The sequence below is a fragment of the Macrotis lagotis genome, chromosome 4 (genome assembly GCF_037893015.1).
Source record: "Macrotis lagotis isolate mMagLag1 chromosome 4, bilby.v1.9.chrom.fasta, whole genome shotgun sequence".
In the NCBI taxonomy this organism is placed as follows: Eukaryota; Metazoa; Chordata; class Mammalia; order Peramelemorphia; family Peramelidae; genus Macrotis; species Macrotis lagotis.
Window position 1 is genome coordinate 55,579,050 of NC_133661.1, and position 18,866 is coordinate 55,597,915.

Consider the following 18,866-nt stretch of genomic DNA (forward strand, 5'->3'; position numbering starts at 1 on the left):
AAGTTAGGTTTCTGAGGGGCTTCTACTTGCTTCCTGGGTAGCTGAAGGCTTCCAGAGAGAGCACCCATTAGAATTAACTAGGGGAGGGCACCTGAGACTTCCCAGGTTGCTGAATTTTGAAGGCACCGATAGCACTTGCAAACCTTCAGCAGTGTAGGGACAAAAGAGTTTTTTGCCATTTAGCAAGAAAAACTAGTTAATCAGAAAGAAGGCAGAAATGAGCTCCTTTCCCATCTCAATATGCTTGATGCTGACATTTTGTATCATTTATACTGAGATTCCAGTTTGTATCTCTGGCTTACATAGTACGTGCCAAATACAGATGACACAATGCCTCTATGGAGGATGGTTATACCTGCGGCAATATCTTTGGTCCATCCTTTGCTCAAGTTCTGTGTTGTAATCTCTCCTTAAAGGAGGGGAATTCCATCCCCTGGGTCAAAGGGAAAAAATGCAGATGATAGAGATAGAGAGAGATGGAGATGGAGATGGAGATGGAGATGGAGATGGAGATGGAGATGGAGATGGAGATGGAGATGGAGATGGAGATGGAGATGGAGATGGAGATGGAGATGGAGATGGAGATGGAGATGGAGATGGAGAAAGATAGAGAGAGAGAGAGAGAGAGAGAGAGAGAGAGAGAGAGAGAGAGAGATATTATCTATAAATCTTGTTCCCCCTTTATCTCAGGGGATGGAGTACACCCTCTGGAGAGATAGATAACCCAAAATCTGAGTAAAGACTGAACAAAAAAATCAAAATTCTCAATTGTTATTAAGTTTTGTATTGGAGTTGTTCAGGACCACTGGGAGGGGAAATTGACTTTCTCTTGGAAATGCAAAAATCCATGGGGCATCTAGGTGGCACAGTGGATAGAGCACTGGCCCTGGAGTCAGGAGGACTTGAGTTCAAATTTCACCTCAGACACATAATAATTACCTAGCTGTGTGACCTTGGGCAAGTCAGTTAACCCCACTGTCTTTCAAAAACAAACCAAAAACCCCCCAAACAAACAAAACTCCATCAATCAGAGCACCCTTTGTAAGAAGCAAAGAGTTGACCAATGCAGGAATTTGTTTTGATTCATAGTTCTAACAAGAGATTTTGCTTTTCTTGCTTTCTCAAGTTGGGATGAGGGAGAGAGGAAGAATGATGGGGGAGAAAAATGGAAGGGAGCATAAGAATTTTTTTAAAAAGCAAAGAATGTTATTTATGTTTCCTATATATCTAATCACCACTGTGTAGAGTTGGGCTTAACTTTGGGTCTGACAGATCAGCTAGATAGAATAGATAATAATATTTAGAGACTGATTCAAATCCCATCTCAGATTATGTGATCCTAGACAAGTCACTCTGAGACATCTCTATCTCCATTTTTTATTTTTAAAATGAGGATAATAATACCTCCTTCTCAGGCTTTCCAATTCTTTTAATAGAAGGGAAGTTCTTGAGAGTAGGGTCTGGTTTTTTGCCTTGGCATTATCTATCCAGGAGCCATACAATAGGTGATTAATAAATGCTTCTTGTGTTGTCTTACCTGTACTCATTTCTATTTCCATGTCCCTCTCTAGGGTTAAAAATAAGCTCTTCCAATTAGGAGTCATATGGCCCCTGCAGAGAAGATATGGCCAAATCATGTAACACTTTGTCCTGAGGGCTTAGCGGTATGAATTGTGAGAGATGAGTCATGGGGGAAAGCCTGTCCCTGTGACTCTGGGAGGGATCACCTCCCTCACACAGCTGCACCTCATCCTGGAATGCCCTGAGGGGCTGAAGCCCTCTCCCATCTCTTCCTTTGCCACTTCTACCATTGGCTGCTCTCATGCCAACCTCTCCACATCCCAGCTCTGAAGTCTTTGGGTGGCAGCCTTCTTTACAGGCTGACCTTCTCAGATATACAGAGCAATATTACTGCTGCCTCAGCCCTACTGCTGCCAGTCTGCCTAGCCCTACATACTTGGTGGAAGCCACTAGTTCAGAATGCCCTCTTTCTGCCTCTTCTGTCTGCCCTTTGGCAACCTGCCTGTCCCAAGTTGGCTGTTCCTGGTCATGCTAACCACGTGACCAGAGCAACATCTCTCTCTGACCTTGCCACCTTAAACAACTGCCTCCAACATCTCCAAAGGATTCAGTTCTTCTGGGCATTTTACAGTCATCAACTGCTATAACCCTTCTCCCACTTCAGTATTGTGTCCTGGACCTATAATGCTTAATGCAGTTTCACCCAGGCAAGGATTTTTTTTTTTAGTTAGTTTTTTTTTTTTTTCAAGGCAAATGGGGTTAAGTGGCTTGCCCAAGGCCACACAGCTAGGTCATTATTGTTTGAGACCAGATTTGAACCCAGGTACTCCTGACTCCAGGGCCAGTACTTTATCCACTGCACCACCTACCTGCCCCCCAGGCAAGGATTTTAAGAGATTTTCAAAGCCCCTAATTCTACTGAGATCACAAAAAGATCTATCTAAAATAGAAAAAAACAAAAACAAAAAAATAAATGAAGCCCCTGAATTCTTGATTAATTTTCAAAGAAATTTTATTACTCCTTTGGTATAAAACAACAGCCATCTGGTAGATTTGGCAGACTCTCTGTGATTAACTTTTGGAAGAACATGGACAAAAGTCCCATAGAATGGCTAAGTCTGCTTAATTTGTGACCTTTGTTGTTGGAAATAGCCTCTGAATCAATGAGATCAAAGATGCATTGAAATATGGTAGCCCAAGTCTTCCTCCAGCATGGACCTCTCTGATCTACCCCAAGTTCAATGTACATTTGGGTCAGCAGCCTCAAACGTCACAGTTCATGACACTAATAATTATTTTATCAAATCAGCCAGAAGTTTGGATGATGAAGTCCTAGATATTCCAACTTGTGGATAACATTAATTCAATTTCATCAAAACTCAGAAGAGTGTATATCCCACTGGCAGACTTCTGTATCATTCAAAGGCATTTGGTCTGACTATCCACATAGTAAAGTCCAAATGGATGAAAAATGTCTATGGGATGGACATTTGAATGGAAAACCTATAGTATTTATCCATTCATATGGTTATCTAGTCAGATAATATAGAGGAATAGAAGAAACAGAATGAGTTAGATTGTCTTCAAGAAATTACAAAACTCCTTTAATGACCTCAAATTTTTCAGAAAAGCAAAAATCCACCTTTTTTATACCAATGTTGTACTATAGCAGAGAATCATGGAACACAACAATCTCGGAAGAATTACAAATAAATATCACAGAATGGACAGTAGAGAGAGGTACGGGGTAGGTGTGAACCAGTGAAGAGCTTTGAAGAACAGGGATAAAAAATGTCACCAAATAATTATTATATAGTAGGAAAAAAGGTGGTCTGATTATGTAGTAAATGTAAAGATTGACAGGGTAGAAGGAGAGTCAGAGTACTCTACTGATACTCTCATGTGACGATGAGAAAGTAAAACCCTCCAGAGCACTGGGTGGATTCCCTGTGGGGATCTCATGGGAGGACATGGACAGGCAGATATGGATGTGTTGAAAGAAATTTTCAAAATGATGAGATCACAACTATATTTGAGCACTTGGATATAATTAAATAAATTACATGGAATCTTACCTCCTACCAGGCAATATATTCAAGGTTACATTCTTCCACAAAGCCCCAAATGATTGGTAGAATAGAAAACACATAAAAAGCACACATAACAAGGGAATATATGTTTATGGGACATATGCATGGGAGAGGCCCCATGTATAAAAATCCTTCTGAAACAATTCACCCTCTAACTGCCTCCACAGTAGAATTCTCCTCTATCTCCAATGTTTTCCATCCTGCAGGGGATGGCCCCCTCCCCAAGGGTCATCTACCAATCTGATGATGTCATTAAGTTGCAAACTGCTTTCTCTACTGGTCTACTTCCTCTGTTGTGTTAATATTGACTGGGGCTCTGCTGCAGCCACAGGTTAGTTCTCCAGGGGATTGTAGCTTTTGGGTTAGGAGTTTGAGCTCTTTTTTTAGTTCATTGCCTCAATAACAATCTCAGATCAAAAATTTAGAATCTTTCATAGCCAATCAGAGAAGCATTCAGGTACAAAGTCTGTCTTTGAGCCAGGAAATTAGGAGTTCAAATTCAAATTCAAATTCACACTTCCTTCCTGTGTGACTCTGGACAAGTCACTTCACCTCTGTTTTCCTTAGTTTCTTCAACTGTAAAATATGGATGATAATAATAATAATAATAATAATTATAATAAATAATGCTACCTACCTCAAAGGGCTGAAGTGTGAAGATTAAATGAAATGATGCTTGTAAAATCCTTGCCCACAGTGCCTGATCTACAATAAGTATTTAATTAAAATTTATTTTCTTCCTTTTCCTTGGATTGTGGCCTTTTGAGCTGCTGCGGGAAAATCTTTTTTAACTTCTTATGCTTCAGTTCCAGGCAACTTGGTGGCTCCATAGGGTGCAGAGCACCTGGCTTCAGACGCTTACAATCTGTATGACATTGGGTGAGTCACTTAACCCTGTTTGACTCAGTTTCTTCATCTGTAAAATGCAAGTCACCCTGGGAGCTTTATCTAGAAAGGCTGGCTGGAAGGGAGTAGTCAACCTTTGTTCTACTTTCTTACCAGCAGGGAAGTGAATGCATTGCCTATACTTAAAAGTAGAAATAATTTAATACAAATCAAGGTTCTTCTACTTGTCATCTGTATGACCTTGGACATGTCACTTCTTGTCTCTAACTATAACAATAAAAATCTCTGATGGTTATTAGCAATCAATAATGTATCTGGCACATGGTAAACAGTTAATAAATTCTTGTTTTACCTTACAAGGAAGTCTTGGGGGTAGGGAAAAGAGTATATCTGTAACTAGTTGATGTAAAAACAAAATATATGCATCCATCTTATCTATCTGTCTATCTATTTTTAATTGAGGACACTTGACATTCTAGGTCTCAATTTTCTCTAGTCCTTTGAGTAAAGGCCAACATTCCTCTCTCCTCACCTGGTCTGGATCATAACTCATCCAAACTAGGCAAGTGGCTGTTTGCCACCTAGCTGTTTGATTTGCTCTGAGCTCTCTTTCTAGTCTCTCCCTTGTACCAAAGAAGGCCTGGGTAGTTATGGAATTCCAGATTCCAGTAGGAAGCCAGTTGAAACAAGTAGCCGTGCCAAAAGAATCATCTCCATTTCCAACTCACTGCAGCCCCTTCCCTGCTCCCACCTCCAATCTTCTCCCATCTCTCTCTGACCCTCCCACCATATCTTTGGACAGGAAACACCAAGTTTCCAAAAAAGATGTGATGTATTCTGAAATAAAGTACCTAAGCCATCAGCACAGATCCTACTCAACAGCCCCCTCAGCTGTTAAATAATATAGTCCCACAGTTAGATATTAGAATGGTAATTGTGTCAAAAAAAAAAAGGAAACTAATTTTAAAGTTTTAAAAACCTAAAGAGAGAGAGAGCCTGACAAACAGTAGTGACCAGGCCCTCAAAGATGACTTTATTCCAGTTGCTCTGCCATTTGGTCCATTCCCCTCTCTTTCTTGAGGTATGGGAAGATGCTGATTGGATTCTGTTAAAAGACCAAGGAGGCAGAGAATACTCCTGTATGTCTATTGTGTCCTCCAGTAAATGTTTTTACAATAGGTAACAAGAGTGGAGGCTGTGGGAATGTTGAGCAGGCTTTTTTGATGTCTGATCGATGTGATGACAAAGTATTTGGAGTGAAATCTTGAGTGCTTTGGATGTTACAGTGAAATAGATACCTCTGTTTATCTCCCCGGCTGTCAAAACAATTGGAGCACCTGTTATCTGTCTCCTGTCAAAATTGCTGCTCAGGACTTTATTTCACCCTCCAGAGGCTTTTGGATCAAGGGTATTGATGTGTACCTCCCTGCCTTAGATTCTGCCATTGCCCCTCTCTTTTCTGCCCTCTCCCCACAACAATAAGTTATTATTATTCACTGTCTGGGGTGATGCGATCCAAAGTGAGCTCTGTGGTTGTCTCTGCCTTGATCCTGGTGTGCCCCTTTCAGCTGACCTCCATAAACCAGCCAACACCCAAGCGATGGTGATCCAAACATTCAGCTGTGCCAGTTCTTTGGGCCCTGGAACCAAATGGTTCATTTTGTTAGAGCTAAAGGTTAATTTTTACAAATTTTACAAATAGGGACCTTGACAGCTTTCTAAGATTATAAGCTGTAGAGAAGGTGCTGACTTGCCCTGGTAATCTATTAAAAATTGTTGATTGAGCTGGGCAACAGGATGGGGAGAACTTGTATTTGTTCTTTTGTTCCAAAGCAATTTTAACACACATTTGAAAAATTGGGTCCCTAATGAGGACAACAGCCATCAATTAAATGGACCTGTGGTTAGGGTAGGAACAGAAATGGCAGCACATTTCCAGTCTAACACTTTGCTGACCACTGGTCAGCTTCACATGTTCATAGATAGTTTAGCTATGACCCTTATTTTGGACCAGTTCCATCTGAAATAGCAGCTGCATTTTTTCAGTGCGATGGAAAGAACCCTAGACTTGGAGTTCAAGTTCCACCTTTGACCCTTATTAACTCTGTGGCCACAGGCAGCAACTCATTTAATTTCTCAAAACCTCAGGATAATAGAGATAATGTAATATGGAATGAAAGTGGAGATCAAAATGAGTCAGTGCATGGAGAGTACTTTGTCAATTTGAAGGCACCATATCCATAAGTCATTTTTAGTTATTATCATTATTCTGTCTAAAAGGAGAGGACCTAAAACAGAGTAAAACCAATTTTGCTCCTGCTGCCCACCCCCCAGAATGTTACTCTTCAGCTGTAAGATGTGTGGGATCAAGGACTCTACCCCTTTGAGTCTGTACAATGTTATATGATAGATGGAGTGGTGGTTACATGGCTACATGGAGCCCAGAAGTCCTGAATTCAAATCTCACTTCAAGTGGTTACTAATTTGTGATCTTGGATAATATCTCTTGGTCCTAATTTCTTCAGTAAAAGGGGAACAATCGTATCTAAAGAAACTGCTTCACAGGGATTTAAGGATTGAATGAGATAATGTGTATGACAAAACTTAAAATTTGAGTATTATCATGATTATTTCTTGACTGTTGTTATTCAGGTGTCATTTCCAATACTGCATGACCCCAATTGGGGGTTTTCTTGGTAAAGCCTGGAGTGGCTTGCCATTTCTTTCTCCATTTCATTTTATAGATGAGGAAACTGAGGCAAAAGGGATTAAGTGACTTGCCCATGCAGCTAGTGTCTTAGGCGAGATTTGAACTTGGAAAGATGACTCTTCCTGATTTCAGTTCCAGATCTCTATCCACTATGGTGCCACTTTACCCCATTTCTTGACTAGACTTGTGAATTTTTTGCTCCTATGAAGAACTTCATTTACCAGGGCCAGTCAGCACCTTCTCTTCAATTTATAATCTTAGAGAGTTGCCTAGTTCCCTTGAAAGGTTCATTGTCTTTCCTAGAATCACACAACAAATTTGTGTCAGGAACAAGACTTGAACCCAGGTCTTTTTCTTCCTTTCATCACTTTTTCCCAAACATTTTATCTCCTTCCCACTGCCTCCTTTGAACTTGTTTTTTAATCCCTTACAACAAACTCCTAGAGTTCAGCTAAATAAATTCCCACATTGACCATGTCCAAAAGTATGTCTCGTTCTAGATTTTACACCCATTACTTCCATGTCAGGACATGGGTATTGTAATACCTACGTCTTCTGGACTCATGTTGTCATTTCTTAGAATATTCCATTATTTGTTAAGCCATTCCCCCAATAAATAGCACCCCTTTGGTTTCTAGTTTGGGGTCACCATAAAAAGAGCTACTAAAAATATTTTTTTGCATTTTTTCCTCTTTCTTTGATTTCTTCAGAACCCAGGTTTTTTTTTTTTATTTTTATATTTTTCAAGGCAATGGGGTTAAGTGGCTTGCCCAGACTGAGTTATTATTAATGTCTGAGGTCAGATTTGAGCTCAGGTACTCCTGACTCCAGGGCCAGTGCTCAATCCATTGTGCCACCTAGCTGCCCCCAGAACCCATATCTTTTTAACAAACGCTAGATGTCTAACCATTACTCGACACTGCTTCTATCATCATCATCACTTCTTTTTTTAATGTTATTTTATTTTATTTTTTCAATTACATGCAAAGATAGTTTTCAGCATTCATCTTTTTGTAAGATTTTGAGTTCCATATTTTTCTCCCTTCCTCTGTTCCCTCCCTGCTTCCCATGAGAGTTGATATAGGTTATTCAAGTACAATCATGTTTAATTTATTTCCCTATTAGTCACACCATCAGTTATTAATAAAGACTTTCTGATTATGAGGAAGAGCCATACTCAGATGAGACATGAGACTGCTTTGATTACTGTAGATGCTTTAACCTGGGCACCCTAATTCCTTGCTAAGGAAGAAGATGAAACCAACCTGAAACCATAGTAGATGTCTCTGTAACCTAGTCACCAGGTGTGAGCTTGCAGAATGCTAATTTTAAAAGTATGAAAATGTTGCTCAGAGTCTTACCAGAAAGATGATGGAATGAGGGGCTGTAGGGGAGCTGGGTTCCCTTGAATCCCCCTTAGCAACAGAATGACAGAAGACAAGACAAAAAAATTCACATAAAAAAATGATTTACCCAAAAAAAGGACATGAATAAAGTGAAGAGCAGCTTCAGATACAATTAAAAAACTCTCTGAGCAAGCAAAACAAAGGAAGGGCAGCAGAAGCAATGTTGATGGAAAAAGAAACAAAGCAAGATATCCCAAGAGATAGCTTTGAATGGCTAAATGACACATTTAAGGAATTTATGGGAAGAATTAACACTGGCAAAAAAAATCAGGCTAGGATATAAATGAGGATCTTCTAGCAGTTAAAAGACCCTGGGAAGAACTCAAGCTAGAACTAAAAGATGCCACACACAAAAAGATCAGGAGGAAATAATGAAAAAAAATGACCAATATGGAGACTATAATAGAAAACCTGGGGATATCGAGAAAGGCAACCAAAAATAGACTTATTAAAGCTGAAACAAAACTGCTGACAATAGAAGTGGGAAAACAAGCTTAGAAAATACCTTAACTGTTAACAAAGTTGTAAAACATGCAGATACAAATGACAAATTTAGAAGACAGGTCACGATACCTTAACAATACTGACATGCTGGAAAATTTAGAAGAAAATAATCTGAGCAAGAATATCAGGATGGGGGCGGCTAGGTGGCGCAGTGGATAAAGCACGTGGATAAAACACCGGCTCTGGAGTCAGGAGGACCTGGGTTCAAATCCAGTCTCAGACACTTAATAATGACCTAGCTGTGTGGCCTTGGGCAAGCCACTTAACCCCATTTGCCTTGCAAAAAAAAAAAATATCAAGATGTCAGTCAAGAAAACATTTTTCAAATCATTAAAAAACAAGCTACAAATTACAAATAGGAAGAATTTACAGGTAATAACAAGGGAAAAAGTTTGAAATTCAAGTCTCCTAGACATATAATATAAAGTCACTCAGACTATTCAAAAATAAGGAACAAACCGTGTCTTACTGCTAGAAGAAAGACAAGCATGACATATCCAGTGACATCAAGTAGGAGTATTGAAGAATCCTCCAAATAGACCATAGACTATTGGAGAAGTTAAAATAATGCTATCTACAAAATTAAAAAGCATGGCTCACAGAACCAAAATCTTGGATTAATAATAGCTAATATTTAGATAGTCCTTTAATATTTTTAAAGTCCAAGGGGCATTTAGGTGGTGCAGTGGATAGAGCACAGGCCCTGGAGTCAGGAGGACCTGAGTTCAAATGTGATCTCAGACACTTTAATAATTACCTAGCTGTGTGGCCTTGGGCAAGCCACTTAACCCCATTGCCTTGCAAAAACCTAAAAAAAAAAATTTGCAAAGTTCTTTACAAATATTTCATTTGAGATTCATGACAAGTTAAGAATGGGTTTTATTTTTATCTCTATTTTGCAGATGGGGAAACTGAGGCTAAGAGTGGACAGATGACTTTCCTAGGTCACACAGCCAAGAAATGTCTGTGTCAGGATATGATCTCATAACTCCCAAACTCCATGCTTAATATTCTAGCCACTATATCAGCTAGCTGCCTATTGAACTATGTGGTTTGAAGCCACGATACTGATCAATTGGATAAATAATTTTCCAGTGTAATACAAAATGAGAGAAAAAACTCAGACTATCAAAATGAAAAAGAAGAAAGGGTAGATTGTGATGAGCCTGAAAGAAATTAGGCAGATTAAGGAAATAATTCTAAACACCTCTATACATATTAAATTGAGATTTTTCTTTAAATGAGAGACCATGTGTTATAATGAAAGGAGCCTTGAAAATTGGAATCCTGGGTTTGAATCTTTGCTTTTGATCAGGGTTGATTCAATGAACTTTTCTGAGGCTCAGGCATCTTTCTAAAACTAAAAATTACAATCTGCATTAGTGGAGGGAGTTGTCTAACCATTAAAACTGAGATCCTTAATGTTATTGAAATAGAAATATGGATATATTATGGGGACCAGGAAAGTAGCTACTATCCATCCCAAACCTTAGTGTTCTGCTGTCCCATCCATTTTCTTGTACTTATTTTCTACAATGAATATGTATTTTAAAAATTATCAAAATATAGCATGTTTTCTATAAATCCCTTAATCTCAGAAGAAATTAGACAAGTCATTAAAGATCTGTTTTGCAGGAAAAGCACCAGGACCAGATAGATTTGGAAGTGAAGCTACCCAACCAAACCACCAAATAAAAAAAATTCCAGTTCCTACACTATAAAAATGATAGGATGGCCCTGGGCAAGTCACTTAATACTGTTTGCCCTAGTTTTCTCATCTGTAAAATGAACTGGAGAAAGAAATAGCAAACTACTCCAGTATCTTTGCCAAGAAATCCCTAAATAGGATCATAATGAGTCAGACATGAGTGATACAATTGAATGCAAAAGACTACTTCTGTGAGGCAAATATTTTTGTCTTTAATCCTAAAAAAAATGATAAATCTGAAAAAGAAAATTATAGGTTATCACTATTGAACTTTGGAACAAAAAAAATAAGAAAATAGTTAAAAATAGAACAGTACATCCAAAAATTATCCATTATGATAAGTAGAGTTTATAAATGGAATCAAAGGATAGGGAAGATAACAAAAACTATGAAAAAGAATTTTAAACCCTATTAATACTAAAAATGCTGCCATGAGAATATCAACTGCTATCAATCTATCTGCCTTCTTTCTTATCTTTACAAAGTCTTTATGAGACTTATCTACACATTAATTGACAGTTACATTAGGGTGTTAGTAAGGAACAACCTGATTTTCATAAGTAATATTTTATAATGAACCAAATCTATTCCATTTAAAAATTGATTGAAAAATTGAGTGACTATGACATCCCATTGTGTATATTGTTAATTATTTTAAAAAAGCATTTTACAATAGAGTCCATCCTCCAGACATCACAATCCTTCAACATAAGTAACCATATCCAATAAACCGCTGAAGCATAAAACAGGGAGATTTAAGTTCACCAAAGGTTTTCACCTCTGTGTGTGTGTGTATTTATATCCATATATACAATATATATTCCTATACTCCTCTTTACAGATGACATTGGAGTGGTTGATTCAAACAATCAGAATATTATGTGCCCTCCTGGAAAGGATGGATTAATATCAAGAGAATATAATAAGGAAAAAGAAAAACTATCCTTAAATTTCATTTGCACTGGAAAAAGCCTTAAAACTTCATTTGTGTTAAAAAAATTTCTGAAAGTGACATTTTTTTAAAGCTAAGGAGAACAACATAAACTTCAACTATGATTAGATATAAAAATCAGGGCAATGAATCTTTATAATACATATATAATATTATAACAATAAAAGGATATACAGCAAATTAATTGTTGCTTTCATTTTTGAAGTATCAGCTGTTCTGTGATCTCATTAGTATGAACCCTTCCTTCACTGGGGAGGACTGAAATTCATTGCGCTCTTCTAATCCTATATGAATCTCATCCTTGTCTTTCTATAAATTTTCCATAAAAGTGGAGCCAAGATGGTGGAGAAATGGTAGAGACTCACCTGAGCTCTCCCAAATTCCCTCCAAACAACTTTAAATAATGCCTCAAAATGAATTTTAGAGTAGCAGATCCCACAAGAGGAAGAGGTGAAACCATTTACCAGTCCAAGACAACTAAGATCAGCAGGAAATCTGAAGTATAGATGAGAGTGGAGCACAGTCCATTCTCATGCTATCCTAGCATAAGCCTAGGGACACCGGAATCCGTTGCAGTAGGAACAACTTTCAGAGCTCTTAGCCCATAGACTAAAGGGATCAGAAAATTCCTAGGGTTTCTGTAGGTTTGTATTACCCATACTCAGATCTGGAATATAATCTTGGGTCATAGTCCCAGGGCAAGGAGAAGCACTAGCACACTAGAATTTGCAGTCACAAGGGAGAAGGGACCCTGGTCAGTGTTCTAAAGTAGAAGAGAAAGCTTGTGTTTACTCACAGAATAGAGCACTCTATTCACTATACACATCTCTTTAGATCATACAGCTTGGAAGAACTGAAAACTTATAGATCCCCCCCCCAGAAGTAGCTCTGAAAACAGCTGCATTAAAAAACCTGAATCTTGGGATAGTGCCTCCCTCACCCCAGGAGCAGCTGGGGAGTGATATCTTTTACACAACTTCACATGTACAAGTCATTATTGGTTCCCATGCTCCCCAGTCTACTATGTGCCTTTCCATTGTATTGCCCTTTGGATCACCTATATTCTGCATTCTTTTGAGAGCATGGTGTTCCCTGATTTATAGTCAGACAATATCACTGGGGAGAATGTTGGTGTTAAAAAAATGGTCTTTTATGGCAGGAAACAGTTTGTCATCATTGAAAGTACTTCCAATTTTCCAGTTTGTATTTTGTTAAAACATACAAATAGTGTATTTGTTTCTGTTTAATTGAACTATAAACAGATTATATTTTAAGATAAGGTAAAAAAAGATTTACTCAATATATAGTTTGATATTGTGCCTGTTAAAATTTGATAGGAATGTTAAATGAATATTGATTTAAAAAAATTTAAAAGATAGTCACTGGCCTGGTCTTATCAACTTCTTGTCACTGTCACGTTTTCTTAGAAGAGTTCAGGACCTGTACCAGGCAGGTTGTTCTCAGAGAAAGATCTAGTTACTCTCACTCTTTACCTGGTACCTTTTCACCTGTCATTTTTTTGATCTCTGCTCCCAAATGGCTATCAACCTCTCATACATGACTGTCCCTAAATGGGGCCCTGTGCCTAACTAGACTTCTCTGAAGATTGCAGCCTTTTTTTTTTTTAGGGTTTTGCAATGCAAATGGGGTTAAGTGGCTTGCCCAAGGCCACACAGCTAGGTAATTATTAAGTGTCTGAGACCGAATTTGAACCCAGGTACTCCTGACTCCAGGGCCGGTGCTTTATCCACTACACCACCTAGCCTCCCCAGATTGCAGCCTCTTTTAAATCTCATCTCTATCCTGCCAGTGAAGTAATTGCTTATTTAGAACTTTAACAAAGCCATTTGTATTGAACTGTAACAACAGCAACAAAAATCTGAGACCCTTCAGATTCTTTTCATATGCCTCCTGGGAGTCTCCGAGTAGATAAATTTTTCCCCAAGGGGAACACCATGTATACCTTTGTTAGGTTATAGTAGGGTTTTCTTTTTTTTTTTTAATTGGTTCTTATAAGCTCACGGGGTTAAGTGATTTGCTCAAGGTCACACAGCTAGGTAATTATTAAGTGTTTGAGTTCGAATTTGAACTCAGGTCCTCCTGACTCTAGGGCCAGTGTTCTATTCACTGTGCCACCTAGCTGCCCCTATAGTAGGGTTTTCAATGAAAAATGTTGAAAGGATATTTTTGAAGGGTTTAAAGTAAAGCCTTAGAAGAAGAAAATTGACTTATGAAATTGTTACACCAAAATATAATTTTCATTAAAGAAATATGACTATATTTGGAGAAGTGAATTTGAACACAGTAAGACCTCATTTTTAACTAAAATCTAATAACCTGATGTAAGCTTATAACCTAATAGAATATAGAAACTATTAGATATATAAAATTACTTAGCAAAATCTAGATGTATATATATTTCTATGTCTACATGCATATACCTATGTATAAATAAATGTATGTTTATGAGTATACTCACACAAAGGGGCTGGCCAATTGACAGTGAATTATTTGGTCTTGGAAGTACATAAAGCAAATAAAAATACAAAATAGCTTTCTGTTCCAAATAGTCCATTTTTGCTTCTATAATGATAGTAGCAGATTGGAAGAAAAAGGGTCTGTATATATTAAGATTCCATTTTTTTTAAAGAATATCTATAAAACTTGACTTGGCTAACATGAAATCCTTATCCAGTGAACAATGAATGGACTTAACTACTGAAGGAACTAAATCACATCCATCTTGACATTTATGCTTTAAATGATATCAGAAGTCAAGGCAGTGTAGCTAAGTGAAAGGATGGTTTAAAGGCATCCCTTAAAGAGTAAAGAAAAAAGCTGGAGTTTTAATTTTATTGTGCATCCAAGGATAGGAAAAAATACTATGTTATTTAGTCATTGTACCCAGTATTCATGATAAGCATTGTAAAATTCTTATTATGAAAATAATGCTGCTTATACATCATCAGTTGTAGAAGAAAAGGGGAGGGGGCACAGTGGATAGAGCACCCATGCTGGAGTCAAGAAGATCTGAGTTCAAATATGACCTCAGACACTTGATACTAGATGTGTGACCTTGGACAAGTCTTTTAAATCCCATTGCCCCACAAAATAAAACAGAGATAAAGAGGGGAAGAATTCCTATAAATTACTAGATAAAACCAGATAAAATTTCAACTCCAAATAAAATCAATATAAACCACGATATGTTCAGAAAGAAACAATTCAAGAACCAAGGAACTACCATCAGGATCACATAAGAGCTGGTAACTTTTACTAAAGCCCCAGAAGAGAACTTAAAATATAATATTACAAATGGCAAAAAAAGATAGACTTACAACCAAGAATAATTTATCCTGAAAAGCTAAGTATCATCCTATAGAGAAAAAATTTGAATCTTTAATGGAAAAAGAACTTTCAAAAATTTCTGATGAAAAGATCAGATCTGAAAATGAACTTTGAACAACAAGCCCAAGAGACCAGACAACCCTAGAAAAGTATATTTATTTGCGCAATGGAATGAAGCTCTATTGTGTTACAGTCACAATATTCTAAGGGGGAGGAGAAACAATTTCCCTTCTGAATCTGATGTTTTCAAAGAGTATTGAGAGTCATATAATGATAAAAGAGATCCTTAAGTGCCTATTGGTTCTGTTTTAAGGGGATGAAGTGGGGTAAAAGAGGAGAGAATTAAAGGAAGAATACACTAGTGCAGAAAGGAGTAGGTGAACTTGGTACTTCTCATTGAGATTTGTGAGAATTATACAAACATGGAGGAAAGGGAGGAGAAGGTGGAACCAGATCTGGAAGGAGTGGGGGAGATAAAAAGAAAGATATTACCAGGCAGGTAATAATTACAAGCAAAACAAACTTCTAGAAGTGAGGATTCAAAGAGGGGGGACAAGAAAAAGATTTGGATTTAAGGGATATGTTAGATTTGCCTCTTAAATAATTGGGAAATGGCTGGACAAATTGTGTGTATTAATGAAATGGAATATTATTGCACTATTGCAATGAAAAGAAATGATCTCAGAGGTAGAATGAACTAACATGGAGCAAAATGAATAGATCCATAAGAGCAATTCATATAAAAAAGATGAAGCAAAAACAACTTTGAAAGATGTAAAAAAAATTAATTAAATCAATGAATACGGATATCTCCAGAGGACCCATGATGAAGCATGTTACCCACTTCCCGTCAGAGAAGTAATGGATGCAATTTGCAGAGTTAAATATTTTTGGACATCACTGTATATTTACTTAACTATGCTTATTTCATAAGGTTTTTCACCCCTTTTTTCCTCTCTCATTGGAAGGAGCAATATGAGGATGTAAGGGAGATTAACAATAATAATTTTTAAAAAGAAGACTACCATAATATTTTAAAATATTCAGAAGAAAGCAGAAAGAAATTGAGAAGGAAGCATAAACAAGCCTAACAGTTTGAAAGTAATGTGCATAATTTATTATATATACTTTACTTTTTCTAACTCAGGCAATATGAAATAGATAATCCTGGTTTCATGCAGAAGCTTCTTTCTGTATTCTCTGTGTATGGAAATGTTCTCTCTCTCTCTCTCTCTCTCTCTCTCTCTCTCTCTCTCTCTCTCTCTCTCTTTTTCTCTTTTTATATTTAAGATCATAATAAAAAATTTAAGAGATTTTAAATAAGATGTAATGAAGTCAGTCTAAGGCTTATCTTTCTAGGGAATAATCTTTTAACCTACAAGTTTTAAATATTTTGTGAAGAACTATTTTTCATTCCTTTTAAACTTAATTATCACCTGAAGAATGGATGGGAACATTGATAACATAACTTCTGTGTAGAACTGGAGAGAACACAATTCCATGCATCCTTTCTCTCCTGTATTTGGTTTTAATGGCATATAATTTTGTTGCATCATTCAGTCACATTCAACTTTTCATGACTCCATTTGGGGTTTCCTTGACAAAGATACTATTAGAGCAGTTTGTCATTTCCTGCTCAGCTCATTTTACAGATGAGGAAACTGAGGCAAACCGTGAGACAAACAGGGTTAAGTGACTTGCCCAGGATCACACAGCCAATAAGTATCTGAGGTCATATTTGAACACAGGAAGAGGTCTTCCTGACTCTGGGTCTGGCATCTCAACCACTCTGCCACCTAGCTGCCCCATCATGTAAATTATACATTCTAGCATTATCACTAACCAGAAAAAAAAGTCAGCACCATGGTCAGTGTTAGTGGCAAAACTGAAAAAAACTAGTTCATTCAGTATTAAGGCAGCAGATTGCTGAATAACCACTACAGTAGGGTGATTGTCCTGCTATGAGGGATGGAATAAGGGTTAGTGATTCTACTGGGGATATTTAGGATAATAGACATAGAAGTGGAAGTCATATTCAATTCCCTCATTTTACAGATGAGAAAAGAGGCTCAAAGAAGTTGTGACTTATCTAAGGTCATACAGGAGTAAGAGAGGAGGAAAGGCAGTTAGTCTACTGGTGAAATAAACTAAGCTGATCTACTCTGATGCCTTTAGATTGTTTGTATTGATCACAGAGCAAGAGTAATAATGTCCAAGTAAGATTACAAGATACGAAGGGTGCTATAGCATTGTCTGTATTTTCTGAGGAAGCTCCTTAATGAGGATAAGCTTCCATGTCTCTTGGTTAATTCACCAGAAATGAAGCCACGAAGAGCAGCATTTGACACCATCTTTAAATAGTGAGGGATCATTCTCTGCTGGTGAGAGCTGAGTCTGTGATGAAATCTTTTAGAAACAGCTTTGGAGGGGTGGCTAGGTGGCACAGTGGATAGAGCACTGGCCTTGGAGTCAGGAGGACCTGAGTTCAAATCCGGCCTCAGACACTTAATAATTACCTAGCTGTGTGGCCTTGGGCAAGCCACTTAATCCCATTGCCTTGCAAAAACTAAAAAAACAAAAAACAAAAAAAAAAACAAAAAAATAGCTTTGGCCATATTTATGTTATAATACTTGTGAAATTTTATTCCATTATCTTAATGACATCTTCTGAGAACCTTGATCTTCTCCCCCAAACCCTCACCCCACCACCCAGTTTTGCTGGCAAATCATAACAACTGCCCCTCATTCTTATCACCATGGGATTTATAGTCCTTTGCAGCAAGTTCAGATAAAATCAGCTAAGAATGCAAAGATGGTGAAACAAAGGAAAGAGTCCAGAGCATAGACATTAAAAGTCAGAAGTCCTGACTTCATTAAATGTAGTAAATTCTATTTCTGTTACCTGTTGTAACTTGGAAAAGTCACTTAAGCATTCTCGGTTTCCTCATCTGTGAAATAAGGGTGGGGGGGGTTGATCTACATGATCTTTTCCAGAATTAAAGCCATGATTCTGATGTCTCAGTCTTTTTGAGCTGCAGTAGTTGCTACTCACTGAACCCTGATTGCCTCACATCCAGGTCCAGTCATCCTGATCCATATCTGGCCACAGGACCAGATGGCTCTGGAGAAGAAAGTGAGACTGATGACTTAGCACAGTCCCCATCACTCAAATCCAATACATGTGCTTGTCATGGCAGACCTCCTCCCCTAAAGTCATGGTCTTCTTTGGAAATGAAGGACAAACGTAATTATTATTAGTAGTAAGCATAAGCCTTTCTTGGCCAGTGTGAACTAATATACAGCTTCACACCTTGGTGGCAAATCAAGAGAGGGTGGTTTTTCTGATAAGAAAATTAGGAGGATCCACCCTGGAATGGGCATAGAAAGCTATAAGTAGTTTAAGGCAGCATTCTCAATTTTGGGGGCATACCTTCATCACATACAAAATGCAACTATAGCCATAGGGGACTGTGGTGAGGAATATTCTTATTGTCAGCTTATGTTAATAATATTTGCATTTTCAGAGTTATCCTGGACTGGAAGGAAGTAATACTAATGAGATGCTTTTTAAAGGAGAATTTAGGACCATTTAGCAAGGCATCCTATGTCTGGAGATTTGCCAGTAATGGATGACATGACCATATAACTAAATTACTGTCTTTTACATGTGTGTATGTTTTGTTTTTTGTAGTTTTTTTTGTGTTTTGTTTTTTGTTTTTTGCAAGGCAATGGGGTTAGTGACCTGCTCAAGGCCACACAGCCAGGTTATTATTAAGTGTCT

At 37.7% G+C, this 18,866-nt stretch overlaps 1 protein-coding gene across 1 annotated transcript in view; it reads right to left on the reverse strand.

Annotated features, from left to right (window-relative positions):
* The window catches only part of DUSP29 (dual specificity phosphatase 29), a 67,147-nt gene extending 48,791 nt beyond the window's left edge, over nt 1-18,356 (reverse strand). Inside the window, exon 1 of the mRNA XM_074232891.1 lies at nt 17,988-18,356. The gene's annotated coding sequence lies outside the window, so the exon portion shown is untranslated. The remainder of the gene's footprint in view (nt 1-17,987) is intronic.
* Between the last annotated feature and the right edge of the window lie 510 nt (nt 18,357-18,866).